This window comes from Octodon degus, unplaced genomic scaffold (assembly GCF_000260255.1).
Source record: "Octodon degus isolate 3935 unplaced genomic scaffold, OctDeg1.0 scaffold00051, whole genome shotgun sequence".
NCBI lineage: Eukaryota > Metazoa > Chordata > Mammalia > Rodentia > Octodontidae > Octodon > Octodon degus.
The window spans coordinates 3,603,681-3,617,187 of record NW_004524627.1 but is presented as its reverse complement, the minus strand read 5'-3'; the positions used below and the strand labels follow the sequence as shown (position 1 = coordinate 3,617,187).

Here is a 13,507-nt window from a genome sequence, read left to right as displayed (position 1 = left end):
TCTCTCTCTCTCTCTCTCTTTCTTTCTTTCTTTCTTTCTTTCTTTCTTTCTTTCTTTCTTTCTTTCTGGTGGAACCGGGGATTGAACTCAGGTCCTTGTACTTGCCAGGCAAGTGCTTATTCTACTGAGGTATCTCCCCAGCCCCTCAATTTTTCTTTCCATTGTATCAAATTTTCACTTATCAGATACAAAAGTTACATTTCTTGGTATATAGGTCTAGCTATATCTCGGTCTTAACCATCCAGAAGAAAAGTATAAAAACAAGATATAGGAATCCATATTAATACAATGAGCTGTAAAAGGCTAAAGTCATTAACTTCTGAGGATAACCCACTAATATTATAGACTGCTACACAGTGTTAGATTGTTTAGTTGAATTAAAGCACCTATAGTATTTAGATGCCAATAGAATATTCACCTCTGACAGGACAAAAAAATTAAAATTTAAATTTAAAAAAAAGATACAAAGGAAAGATCATTTTGTGTTTATATATACAAAATAGTTAGGATAAATTTACAGTTACTTTTGCTTAACTCAATGAGAAGAAAGAGGTGTACTAACAGTGTTTGGACAGAATATCCTGTCTGCCTCTTGTACTATGGATAGCCACTAAGAAGATAACAATGTATAGTGTATTGACTATCAAAACTGTCCTATTATGCAGCTGGAAAACTGTCTCATTCATATTTATTTTTCAATAAAAGAAACCAAAAAACCCCAAATTTTCAAAAATGTTTATACTGGGTCAAGGTATTACTAGTAAGAAGATTCATTTTAATTTTGGTTACAGAAAATCTTTATAACATCCAACATAGCCCCTAAACTGTTTAACGTTGCACTTTAGGAATAAAGTTCGGTGACTTGACACAATGTCCATCTGTTTCCATGGAGCCAGTCTCAGCTTGGGCAACTTATTATGGGTTCTTTGAACAGGGGGTTTACCTGGGATCTTTCAGTTTTTTAGAATAACTTTAGTGTGGTACCACTGAAGTAATCGTAGGTATTTAAAACATTAGTTTTTTATAAATTTTGGAATATTTTATACCTGTGAAACTGTAACCGTAGTGAATGAACGTATTAATCACAACCAAAAGTTTCCTCCACTCCTTTGTGATTTATTTCTTTTCCCTTTGTTCCCAGGTAAACACTATATTGCCTTCTGCATTATAGGTCAGTATGAGTTTTCTAGAATTCTATATAAATTGCTTTTATATTAAAAGAAAATAGCCATATATGAAATAATCAAATTAGTAGATGTATGCATTATCCAACATAAACCATAAGCATAGTCTGTGAAGAAGTCATAAAAATTGTACATGAACAAATTTTTAATAAAATAATTTTATAGCTTAATATATTATAAAATACATATAATGTTAATTATGAGTAAAAATAAATTGATCAAAGCTGGTTGGATTTGAATTATAAATGTTCCACATAGAAATTAAAATTTGTATGTTCAAATACACTCCTGTAAATATAAATTACACCATGATGTGTGAAATGCTACAGGTTCTTGTGCCTGATGTCTAGGAATAAGCAACACATTTTATCTCCTCTCCCTTTGTTCCTTCTATTTCCCCATCCCTATCTTGATGATTTCTTTCTATTTAGATTTAGGCTGAGATTAAAGACTCAGATATGGAACTGAACAACATATGAAGAACTGTGCCATTCTGGATAATTAGACAGAGATGGTATCCACTGTACTTAAATATTGTATTACAGATAAGTATGTCTAACTTTCTTTTTTTTTTGACTTTTTTTTTTTTTTTGGCAGTACCAGGGATCGAACTCAGGACCCTGCACTTGCCAGGCATGCACTTATTCTACTTAGCTATCTTCCTGGTCCTAGTATGTATAACTTTCTATACACATGTGCACATACAAACACACTCACTACATAAGATTTACTTCAGCAGAATAAAATTTTGGGCATTAATTTTCCAAAAAGTGATAATGGGAATGATTCATTTTTAAATTGTCTTTTGCTTTTTTCCTCCAAAGACATTCAGTAGAAAACTAATGCTTAAAACAATGTCACTGATTTTAAAAGAATATAAATTATAGAATATGCTTCAATTAATGAGTAATATTTTTGCTATTTTTTATCTTTAAAACTTTTCTCTATGCTTGATGCTTAAAACTGTAAGTGTGAAACTCAGTTTTTATGTTAAATGCTTCAAAAGTGTGTATGTCAAGCTATGTGGCTGACTACTATTCTTTTGTACACCCTGGGTGGCTAAAGTTTAAACACCTCTAGTGTCTTGAGAAATGATCAGTAGACCATTAAACAGCTGTATCATGCCATGAAGCTGTATTCCTGGCAGCAGCTGACTCATGTCATCATGTCCTTGTTTGTCTTCTAAAATAACAGTCCAGCAGCTTGATGTACCCATGAGCGGCATGGTAATGCAATCTCAGGCAGGTTATAGGGATCGTGTTCTGCTCAGATATGTTGGCCTGTATTCAAACAATAGGTAATATGTCAGTCAGAGAACTTTGTTTCAGCACGAGAAATATAACATACTTTGATTTATGTCTCTTTTGTATAAATATTCCACAGAAATAATAAATTTGTAGGAAATATATAGGTAGATGTGCTTTTGAGTCCCATCTGTCTTTCTCCTGTTAATGTGAAAGATCATCTGCTGGTTAAATTCATGGAATATACTTCATACATATCTTTGAGAATTGCTTTGTGGTCATTAGAGTCAAATGAAATATGTGACAAATAGGAAAGGAAATCAACTACCAAGGAAGACATGGTAAGGAGATTGGTCAATGCGGATTTCGTTATCGTGAAAGAAGGGTAGAAGTAGATAGATCAAATAGGCAGGTTGTGGAGGCCAATCGTTTAGGCTTATGTGGGAGACAAGATTCTGTAGAAGAAAACTTGACAAGAAAAGCTCCCCAGCATTTTAGAAAAAAATTAGAAAATAGTGCATAACAGGGAAGCCTGAAGTAAGAAATAACTGGAGATGAGAGATTATAACTAGATTCACTCACTTGTCATAAGGGGAGAACTGTAGAGTTAAAAAAAAAAAAAAAAAAGGAGGCACCTGGTAAGAGAGCAAGAGGCAAGCTCAAGGGGAACGCTATGTGAAGAATCATTAGATGGGGTTGTTACGTGAAGGGAAAGAAACCAGTCAGAGTAGAACAAACAGCATATTATTTATTTATGAAATGTTCAGGATAAGCAAATTTATGAAGACAGATTAATGCCATGGGAACCACAATTAGGACACCTGGGAGTGACTGTTCACATGTAAAGGGTTTCCTTTGGGAGCAGTGCAAATGAGCTAATATTAGGTTATAGGGATCTTTGCACAACTCTATGAATACAATGAAAAACATTGAGTCATGTACTGAGAATAAGAGAACTGCATATATTAAACAGGTGAACTGTACAGCACATGAATTATATAGCAATAAGACGATTTCAAAAAATTTTACAAATTTAGATGTGGTATGTAACTGGCTAAGAGACAGGACAGCAAGAATTCAACGCATACTTCCAAGTCTTTCTTTTTAAATTATATTTTAATGGAATAGTATGTAAGATTGACTCATATGTTTCTAAGTACAGAGCACTAACATCCAGAAGATTATGAAAATATGTTAATAAATAATTGAGGGGAAAGTTTAAGGGGAGGATAATGGCTAGAGAACAAAAATAGGTTTTTCCCCTATCAAAATAGCCTTGGGATATATGAAGAAAGTAGGTGTAAGTACACCCAAGCTTTGAAGTTACATGCTTTTGTCCATGGGTGCAAAGAGCCAGCTGGAGCCAGTTCAGAAGTTTCTGGTAGGTGCTTATCTGACTTACTATTTCAGGTAGCCCTACAGAGTTTTAACCAGCCTTACTGGAGATTTGGCTGGTGAAATGTCATGGCAAAGTCTAACTATATAGTAGCACATATTGATTGTTCTTCTTTGCCAGGTACTTCTATCACAATAACCCCTTTGAGATAGGTATTCCTACTTCCATTTTACAGGTGAGGAATGTGATATTCAGAGGACCTAAGTAATTTGATTTAAGAAATACAGCTAATGAATATTAGATCATAATTAAAACTCTAACATCTGACTTCAAGATATTTAGATCACTGACCATTATTATTATTATTATTATTATTATTATCATTATTATTAACGTATTTAGTATAGGGTCTATAGGGTCTCACTACACAGATCGGACTTGTGTTGATTTTCCTGTTTTCAGCCTCCCAAGAGCTGGGATTACAGGCAAACGCCACCACACCCAGTCTCATCCTACCCCCAGGTGGGGCCGGCACAGTATGTTAAGCTAATGTCTAAGGCTGCATACAGAAAAGTGTCCTTAATTTATCTTGTACTAAATTAGTTAGTGAAAGTTTTCCAAAGCTTTTTCTACAATATATAGCAAAGATATGTTGAATTTCTAGGGCATCTTTAAAATCAGAGTGTGGGTGGAAATAAAATATAATAGTTTATTTCACACACATGTGCATAGATTATATTGGTTTTGGCTCTTACATTTGTTTCCACTGTATCTGTTCCACTCATCTTGTTTTGCCATGCCTCTACTTACCAGTACCTATAAAATCAGAATCTGCATTTAAATAAGATTCGTAGGTACTACCTGTGCATGCTCAAGTTTGAACCATTTTCTGTGTGGTATATGACTTTAGCTGGAACTTTTTCTTTTTTTGTGGTACCAGGGATTGAACTCAGGACCTTGCACTTTCCAGGCAAGTGCTTATTCTACTGAACTATCTCCTCTACCTTAGCTGGTGCTTTTAATGCACGTATAAACTTTGTTTCTGGCACTGGGATTTTTGGTTTATAGATATTTAGTTTTACAAATATGTTTCCGTCCAGACTTAACATTTGTATATTTCTCAATGTTTACTTTCTTATTTTCTTGTTTTGTCTACTCCAAGATCTGTCCCTACAAATACCCTCCAATCTAAAGGAATGATAGTGATTATAGTACTTAATTATTTCCTTATAAAAATGTCACCAAGTAAAATTTATGGAACCAAAGGAACAATTAAACTATGCAGACTTCATGTGAATTATTCAAATCTAAGGTTTTAGCTGTTCTTCACTACTATAGTAGATCAACAGAACCCTCCCCTGAACCCTCCATTCTTGCCAAATATGCAACATGCGACATTATCCATGGGATGAGAACTTGGTCGTAGTTCTTATTTTCTCACTAATAAGGGAATAAACCACCACCAATACTCCCCAATCATTTATTACTTTTCAATGTATGATTTGTGAATGTCTTTGGTTGCCTTTCTCAGAATTTTAGAAGAAGTCAGTTGGTTATTTTCCTGTTGCTCCTTCTAGGATTCATGTGGTGTGTGGGATATTTATTCAATTTAAGTATTAGTCATCCTTGGGGATTTCCTGTGTAATAACTTTTACAAGCATGCTTTCAAAGAAGACCAGAGAGATGTGTTTATAAACATCCACCCACATCTCTCTGCAGAATGTGCTTTGCAAGTGTTCCTGAGAGTTCTCTTTGAAGATCCAACATCAGGTAGATACTATAAAAAGAATGTTTTTTTTTTTTTTTTTTTTTTTGCTGGGTGGGTTACCAAAAAAGTTTTGTCTGCTAAGTTTTGAAAATTGCAAAGGACTAGGTACAAAGAAAATAAAACTGGCTTTGGTCCCAGTGGGAGGAGGCTGCCTTGGAGAGCTCCACCTGGAATAGTTCTGTCTCCCTGGGCCTCCCCCCTTCTTCCCCTCCTAGTGTCCGCGCCTCTTAAGCCTGTTGTATCTGATTTTGTGGAACGAAGTGATAGCAGGCCCAGGGAGGGTGGCTCACGCCAAGTCTCTGCCAAGATGATAGACATACTGACAACTACTGACTCCCAGAAACTGCTCCACCAGCCTAATACCCTGTTGGAACAGGAGACAAGATGTCAGCCAAACATCTGCGGCTTGAGACTAATCGAATCTGCACAGAATAATGGCCTCAGAAGGACCACAAGACTAAGGGACTTTGAAGTAAAAGATCTTGGTCTAACTCAATTCTCTGGCTTTGGTATAGAGACATTTTCTCTAGCTGTCAATTTACTGGACAGATTTCTGTCTAGAATGAAGGTATGGGGTTGGAGAGATAGCTCAGTGGTCTAAAGCACCTGCTTAGGCAAGCTTAGGCAGGCACAGGGGACCGTGGTTCAAACCTGGCAATACATGCCATGCCAGGCCCACCATCAGGGTAGGCTGAGCTGGCAAATAAATAAATAAATAAATAAATACAAGAAAATGAAGGCATAGCCAAAGCACCTTGGGTGTGCTGTACTGAGCTGCTTTTATTTGGGCATAACATCAATAGAAGAGGAAAGAAATGTCCCACTGGCAATTCACTTGATCCAAATAAGTCAGTAGAGATTCATGCTTTCAGATTTTATTTATAATTTTATTGAGAAACAAATAGTAATGCGACAGTCTCAAAACCTGTGAGTAGGACAGTTTCAATAATAAATACATTGTACATTGTTATCTCAGTGGTTATTCATTATACAAGATGCACACATGATATCTCGTCCACAAACGCTATTAGAACAAATCTTATTCATTGAATTAAGAGACTGTAGCTGTATATCTGTCCTAACTATTTTGAAGATACAGATACAAAATGGTCATTCATTTGTATCCCCCTTTTTTTTGTTTAGTTTTGTCAAAGAAGGGTATTCCATTGTCATTTAAATATTGTAGGTACGTGAATTCAGCAAAATATTTCAATATAGTTCAGTAGTTCATAATAGTAGTGGGTCATCTGCAGGACTGGCAATGTCAGAAGTTGTTGACCTGAGCCCTTTACAGCCCAGCATACCAACATGGCTTGACTCCTTTTTTATACCTTTTTGCTGGATGGTTAAGACCAAGATAAAGCAAGACCTATATAACAAGAAATGTAACTTTTCTATCTGATAAGGTCAGTCAAGTCCCCTCAGGATTTATCCTGACACTCTGTACCACACTTTGCAGATCCTTTGTCAGTGTCAGCCATGTGAATGAGTCATGACCATTGCTTGACCAATTTGCTCTCTGTGAAAGCCTGAGAGAATGTTTTCTCTCCATGTGACTCTCCTTAGGCACACTATACATCATTGATCACTTTCCTCTGTGGCCCCCATAATCTCCTTGATCAGAAAATTTGGGACACAACTGAGTTACATGGTGTTACAGTGTAGGTTCTTCTATGTCCTGAGTCTTCCTGACCTTGAAAATCTAGAGCCAAAATGTTGGCTGACCTCACAGCCCTTCTTATTCTCTAATTTTTGGCATGGTTTTAGATTTGATGAGAATGGAAAAGACTGTATGGGAAAAGGAGCATTGGAAAGTCAAGCTACCAGAGCCTTTCAATTTCTACAACTCTATTATTCATTCATTTATATTATAAATTCAAAAAAGAGAATTTACCACTTGAAAGGACAAATAGCCTGCGTTCTGAAAGATTAGAAGCTCAGCTTAAGGCATGCCACTGCAGGATCATATTTTTCAAAGCAAAGCCTTTCGTGGTGGCCTTCTCTATCACTGCACTGGCGATCCAGCACAGAAGTGTGTATGGTTAACAGAAGCAAAGCAGTAGATTGTCTTCTGAAACATTCCAAGGTATATGACAGAGATCTGACCCTCTAACAAGAGCTTGCATCCAAGTGTTTAACTGAATATGCATCACAGAAGTGTTCCAAACCAAATGTTCAGACGTTGAAGTGGATTGTGTCTGGGCATACTGCATGGCAGCTGAAGCACAGTTACTATAGAATAACTCACTTCCCAACAACTCCTGGAACAGTTCCTTAATTGATAAATTTGAATGTTTTCTCTGTATAAAGCAAATTGTTTAATTTCTTCTACAATTGAAATACTGATGTATTATTTTCAAACTGAACCATCTGAACTTGGAATAGCAAAAGTGAAAAAATAACATCACCAATCTCGTCAGCTCACTTTTGAAGGCATTTAATCTGAGCAAGGCACAACACCCTAAGGAAAGGAGTCATCAAATTTTTGATATATATATGTTAAACATTTCATCAAATTAGCAGCTTAGAAAACAACATCCTTTTCAATACCCTGAATTTAAAAGTCAGTCCTAAAATAGTGGCTTTTTAATTGCACATTTTGCTGTATATAGTCCTGTGCTCTAACTCATTTAAAGTTATAACAAGACCAAAAGTTTGATCCATATGTAAATGTAGCTTACAAGTGGAATCATTATGAACTTGAATATTATACCTAAGGAAAAAGTAATACAGAGTGGATGATCTGCTGAGTTTCTGAAAATTGCCAATATGTATAAACATACTGCTATTGCAGTCACAATGCTAGAAAGTAGTTATACTCATAAAGTATTTTAGACATTCTTGCCATCTAAATTTATTAACTTATAGTAATGATTTGTCTTTTCCTAGTCAAAACTAAATGTCAATTTTTAACACATCTACATATGATTATGAAAGGTATAAGGACCAGCCAAATAGCTCAGCAGATGAAAGCACCTGTAAGCAGGTACAGGGCCCAGGGATTCAATCCCTGGAGCTGTCATGCTGGCCTCACCACTGGGGCATGCTGACATTGCAATTGAGACTGGGCGTGGTGGTGCACACCTGTAATCCCAGCTCTTGGGAGGCAGTAAACAGGCAGATCACTTCCAGTCCGATCTAGTAGTGAAACCCAGAACACTCTGTAGACTCTTCCCTGAAATACAAAAAAAAAAAAAAAAAAAAAAAAAAAAAAAAAAAAAATATGAGTTAGGTATAAAAATTTAGTTTTAACAGCTCACAATATTTAGACCAGGTTTTGATATGTTGGGATTTTTTTGTTCTTTACATAAATAGTAGTATTGCAGTAACAAAAACCATTTCTTTGAAGTCTTTCTCTACACTCCTCAACTATGGTTTTCATAATGTTATAATGCATTTAAGTTATGAAGCATCAAAGCATCACAACTAGATAGCATGACGTCCTCCAACTTGGTAAAACTGCCTTACTAATATAATGCTATACTAGGCTGGTTTACATTTTAAATCATTTGTAAAGCTAAGAGCATACATGTGAAATACTTAATACAAGCCTGAAGAGGTGACTTGTGAGTCTTCATTTCTAACATTAACCTTACTTTCTATATTTGATCAATATATGTAGGAGATACTGAAAATGGCAACCTGCTTAATTTAAATGCTAAATTTTATTTATTTATTATCATTTTGTATTTTAGGGAAAGATCTACATGGTGTTCAGGATCGCACTACTAGATTGGACTCATAGTGATCTGCTTGTTTATAGCCTCCCAAGTGGTGGGATTATAGGCGTGCACCACCACACCCAGTTTTAATTGCCATCTCTGCATGCCAGCACAGCAGGCCTGGGGATTGAACCTCTGGCCCCTGCGCCTGCTTGCAGGTGCTTTAATCCACTGAGCTCTTTGGCCTGCCTAAACATTGAATTTTAAGTTACAAGTTTTACATCAAAACCAACATTTCACACATGTACTTTTTAAGGCATAATAAGGGTTATATTCTAGCTAGTGTGATGGTATCTTGACATCCATAATGCAAGTAATAACATAATTCAGATATGAGACTGTTATTGCTATGTGGGAACTGCATTCAAATTGAAAGACTTTTTTTTATTAAGCCAAAATACAGACCTAGTAAATTTAGCATATTCACTGAGCTATCTTTAATATCTATTCTAAAACACAAGTTATGTTTGTGTTAGTGATAAAAATTTCTATATAGAATCTACTTCCTTAGTCTAGTTTCATTTAAAAAAACATTCTATCACATTACGGAGTAAATCAAAGTCAATTATCACTCTGAACACTTCCTTTACTCGAAGTCCTGGCTATATAAAGCACTCCATGTTTTACTATGAATTGTTTCTGTAAAACTGCCATTGCTTCTAGTTTTTTTTTTTTTTTTTTTAAAGGAATGGAATATACCTTCATAAATTTCTATACCATGTCTTAAGGAAAGTAAGTAGGAACCTCCATAATTATGAGGTCACTGGGGAGTGTTGTGACTGCTCCATGTCAACCAGTGAATGCAGACCCGTGTGCTGCTTCAGTGCTATGAACAGCAATGCAGCAAGGCCCAAGCTTGAGTCCATGCAGAACACATGTAACCAGTATTGATGACACTTTACGGATAAGTATTGGAATGTAAACCCAAGAACCATAGCATATTCTATCTTTAACTTTTTGTAAACCATGTCTTATGGACAACTTCAGATTTACCCAAAGGCTGATATATTTTAACATTTCGAAAACATCAGTATTAATTTTGGGTTGGCAGAGGTAACCTAACCAACTACTATCACGTTTGGTACTAGGAGATATACCTTTCAATAAAATTATTGAAATGCAAAAAAAGAGAAAACTACATAATAACGTTGACAACTATGAATTAAGAATTTAAAACTTAAGTGATAGAATTATGGAAAATTTATCTATGAACTAATTATGGTAATTGTGTAATTGTTACTATCTCTTTAGTTATTTTTTACAGGCCTACATTCAAAGGTCTGCATGAAGCCTAAATCAGTTTTCCAAATCTCATCATTTCTACAGACATGGTATATGTTAGTCATTTGGAAAGATTCTACTGTTTCAAAAACAGTCTGCCTAGCATACAGAATTACTTCCAAGAAAATTCTTGTCTGTTTTTTTAACCCCTTGAAACTAGTATTGTCCTAATAATTACAGTACTTAATGAACCGAAGGTAAGTCTTTAGGGGACTGAATTCAAGCTATTTTTTTTTTAAATTGCACTACATGACTCCTACAGTGTACTGTCACATGCTGAGAAAAGAGTTCTAGCTAGGCATTTAATTTCACTTCTAGTTCACAATTTAATTGTAGTTTTCTTCACCATTTCCAGTGATTTACAAAATGAAGCTAATTGTATGAAGCTTGAATTTTGTGAACTGACAGGATATTCATTGATGTGTAGAGACAGAACTTCTGATTGTGTGGCATGGATTGGCCACTGAGCAAAAACTTAATATTAAATCCATTTTAGGGATAATATTAGAAATGAGGGAGAATATGAGAATTTTGAAAAGTGAAATAGAAGATGATCCATATTTACAATCTTAGCATACAAAATAGTCAAGGGAAAGCGTAGTTTTTAAGGTCAAATACTTTTTAAATCAAAAAGAAATAAGAACCTCCTAGAAAGAAAGGGCTGTGGAGATGATTCTTCGAGCAGTGACATATATCAAGGAACTACAGCTTGGCACAATATTTTCCTTGACACAGTTCCTTGGTACAGATGTTTGATATTTGCCTGATCCTTATTCGTGTAATATTTTACATTTTATATGCAAACTTGTCTCAGTCCATAGAGTCCCAGAACTATGTATTATTTTGTCATCCTCTTCTTTTTCATAAAGTCAATCTTGTTAAACTTTGCAAGTTTGAGTCAGTCCCCTGATTAAGTTCATGGCCTCACTTTTTTTTTTTTTAAGCTGGAAATCAACACAGGACTCAATGTAAGGTAGAAAGAACAGAAGTTCTAACATATTATGCAATCTATGGTTCTGTTAGGACCAAGGTCTGTGTCACTATTGCAACTTTTTAATACAGTGCTATATTTCTTAGCACATATATAAATAATACTTCATGTTATTTGTGAATTTTAAAGCGTGCTTTCATCTTCTCTTCCTGATTAAAAGGTAGCATTATGGATCTTCCTTGATATTTGCAAAATATTAGCATAATGGTTATGATGTAATTAATGATATTGCAAGCTAGTAGTCCTATATCTTAGCTTTTACTTGATTCAATAATGTTTTGTAATAATACCCTCAAAAGCTTGCCATCTGAAAGCATATTTATTATCACTTTTCTCTGTGCAAGTTGGTTGGAAATGGCTGCTGTATATTGGGCTTGGTTTGTGTCAGTCTGTTTTATGCTGCTATCACAAAATGTCAGAGACTGTGTACCTTATAATGAAAAAAAAAACTTTCAAGTCAGAGTTCTGGGGGTCCAAGAGCATGGTGCCAGCATCAGCTTCTACTGAAGGCCTCATATCAGATAGCATTACATAGCAGGATAACATGCAAAAGAGAGAGGTCACATTGTAATGGGGTAAGCAAGAGATGAGGGAAGAGAAGATTTTACAGATCAATCAGTTTAGTAGTGTTGAGGATTGAATCCAGGGTCTTACACATGTAAGACAAGCACTTTTTCTGTGTGCTGTACTCCTAGCCTCAGGCTTGATGTTTCTAAGCACTTTCTCTCAAGAAAACTAATCTATTGCAAGATCTAACCAATTCTAAGAGACCAGCATTAATCTCTTCATGAGGGCAGCTATGACTCAGTTGCCTCCTCATTTCCTGGTAGCTGAATATTAAAGGTCTCACCACCTTTCAACGCTATCACATCATTTAGATTCTAACACCTGAACCTTTGGCGGACAATCCCTATCCAAAGCATAGCAACCAGGTATTCAGCAACCTAAGATTCTTCATGGTTTGGCATCTCCTAACCATCTCTTTGTGGTTAGGGCTCAGAGTATATTAATTCTATGGTCTAAGCCAGTGGTGATGTTTTGCTTTTAAAACAAAAGATGTTAAAGTATGAGTTGTTTTCTCTAGACTAAAACTTCAGTCTTCAGGTTTAATTGCAGTGTTGGTGCTTCGTGATAAAGCGGGTTTTGAGTTGTAGCTTGGGTACTCCTCTGTAACAGGTTTGCCATTACTGGCTGGGGCTGAAAGAACAGAAACTCTGCTGGAAGCTTATCTTGAATAGTGGTAAAGGTGAGAAAGCTCAGTTTTAACTTTTCTTATGAATTTCTAACTTCCTTTGCCTCACTTCTGCTGAGTCCACTGGCCATAGAAAGTTTTAGATCAAAGCAAGAGAATGAGAAACCCTTGGGTCCACCATTGGACTAAAGCCAGTCTCTAGACCAGAAGAGTAAAATACTCTGAACAGTGAATTATCAGAGCCACGATTCTGCACCCTCAAGTCATCCCTACTGTTGCTAAGACTTTCTGCTTGTCTTAGTTACTTTTTCTTGAGACAGAAATACCCAACACCCAAAGTTAAAGGAGGAAAAGTTTCTTTTGGATCACATTTTCAAGAGGTTTCAGTACAAGGTTGACTGGCTCCAGGGCAGGGTGGGATGGCAGAGGGCCATGGCAGATGAGAAACAGTCTATGGCAAAATAGGGCAGGCAGAAGACAGCAAAGTGACAAGTGAGAAGTGGCCACAGCAGCCCTCTTTCTGTTCTTTATACTCTAACCCATTATCCATATCCACAATCATGCCAAACCAATCAGTGGATTAATTTAGTCAGCACACATCCTTTATCCCAGTATAACACACTCTAGACCTTGCTGTGCCTGAAAAGCCTCAACTGTGACCACACAAAGCTTTGGGGGACATCTACACAGGAGCCACATAGTACCTCTTTTGGTACATTCTTGAGTAAGAAAAGAGAGTTTAGACATGTAATATGTTTATATCATAATAATAATATATAATTCTATATG

At 35.8% G+C, this 13,507-nt stretch overlaps 1 pseudogene; it reads left to right on the top strand.

Annotated features, from left to right (window-relative positions):
* The first annotated feature begins 5,839 nt into the window (after positions 1 to 5,839).
* Positions 5,840 to 7,810, top strand: LOC101582064 (annotated as a pseudogene).
* The last annotated feature ends 5,697 nt before the right edge of the window (positions 7,811 to 13,507 follow it).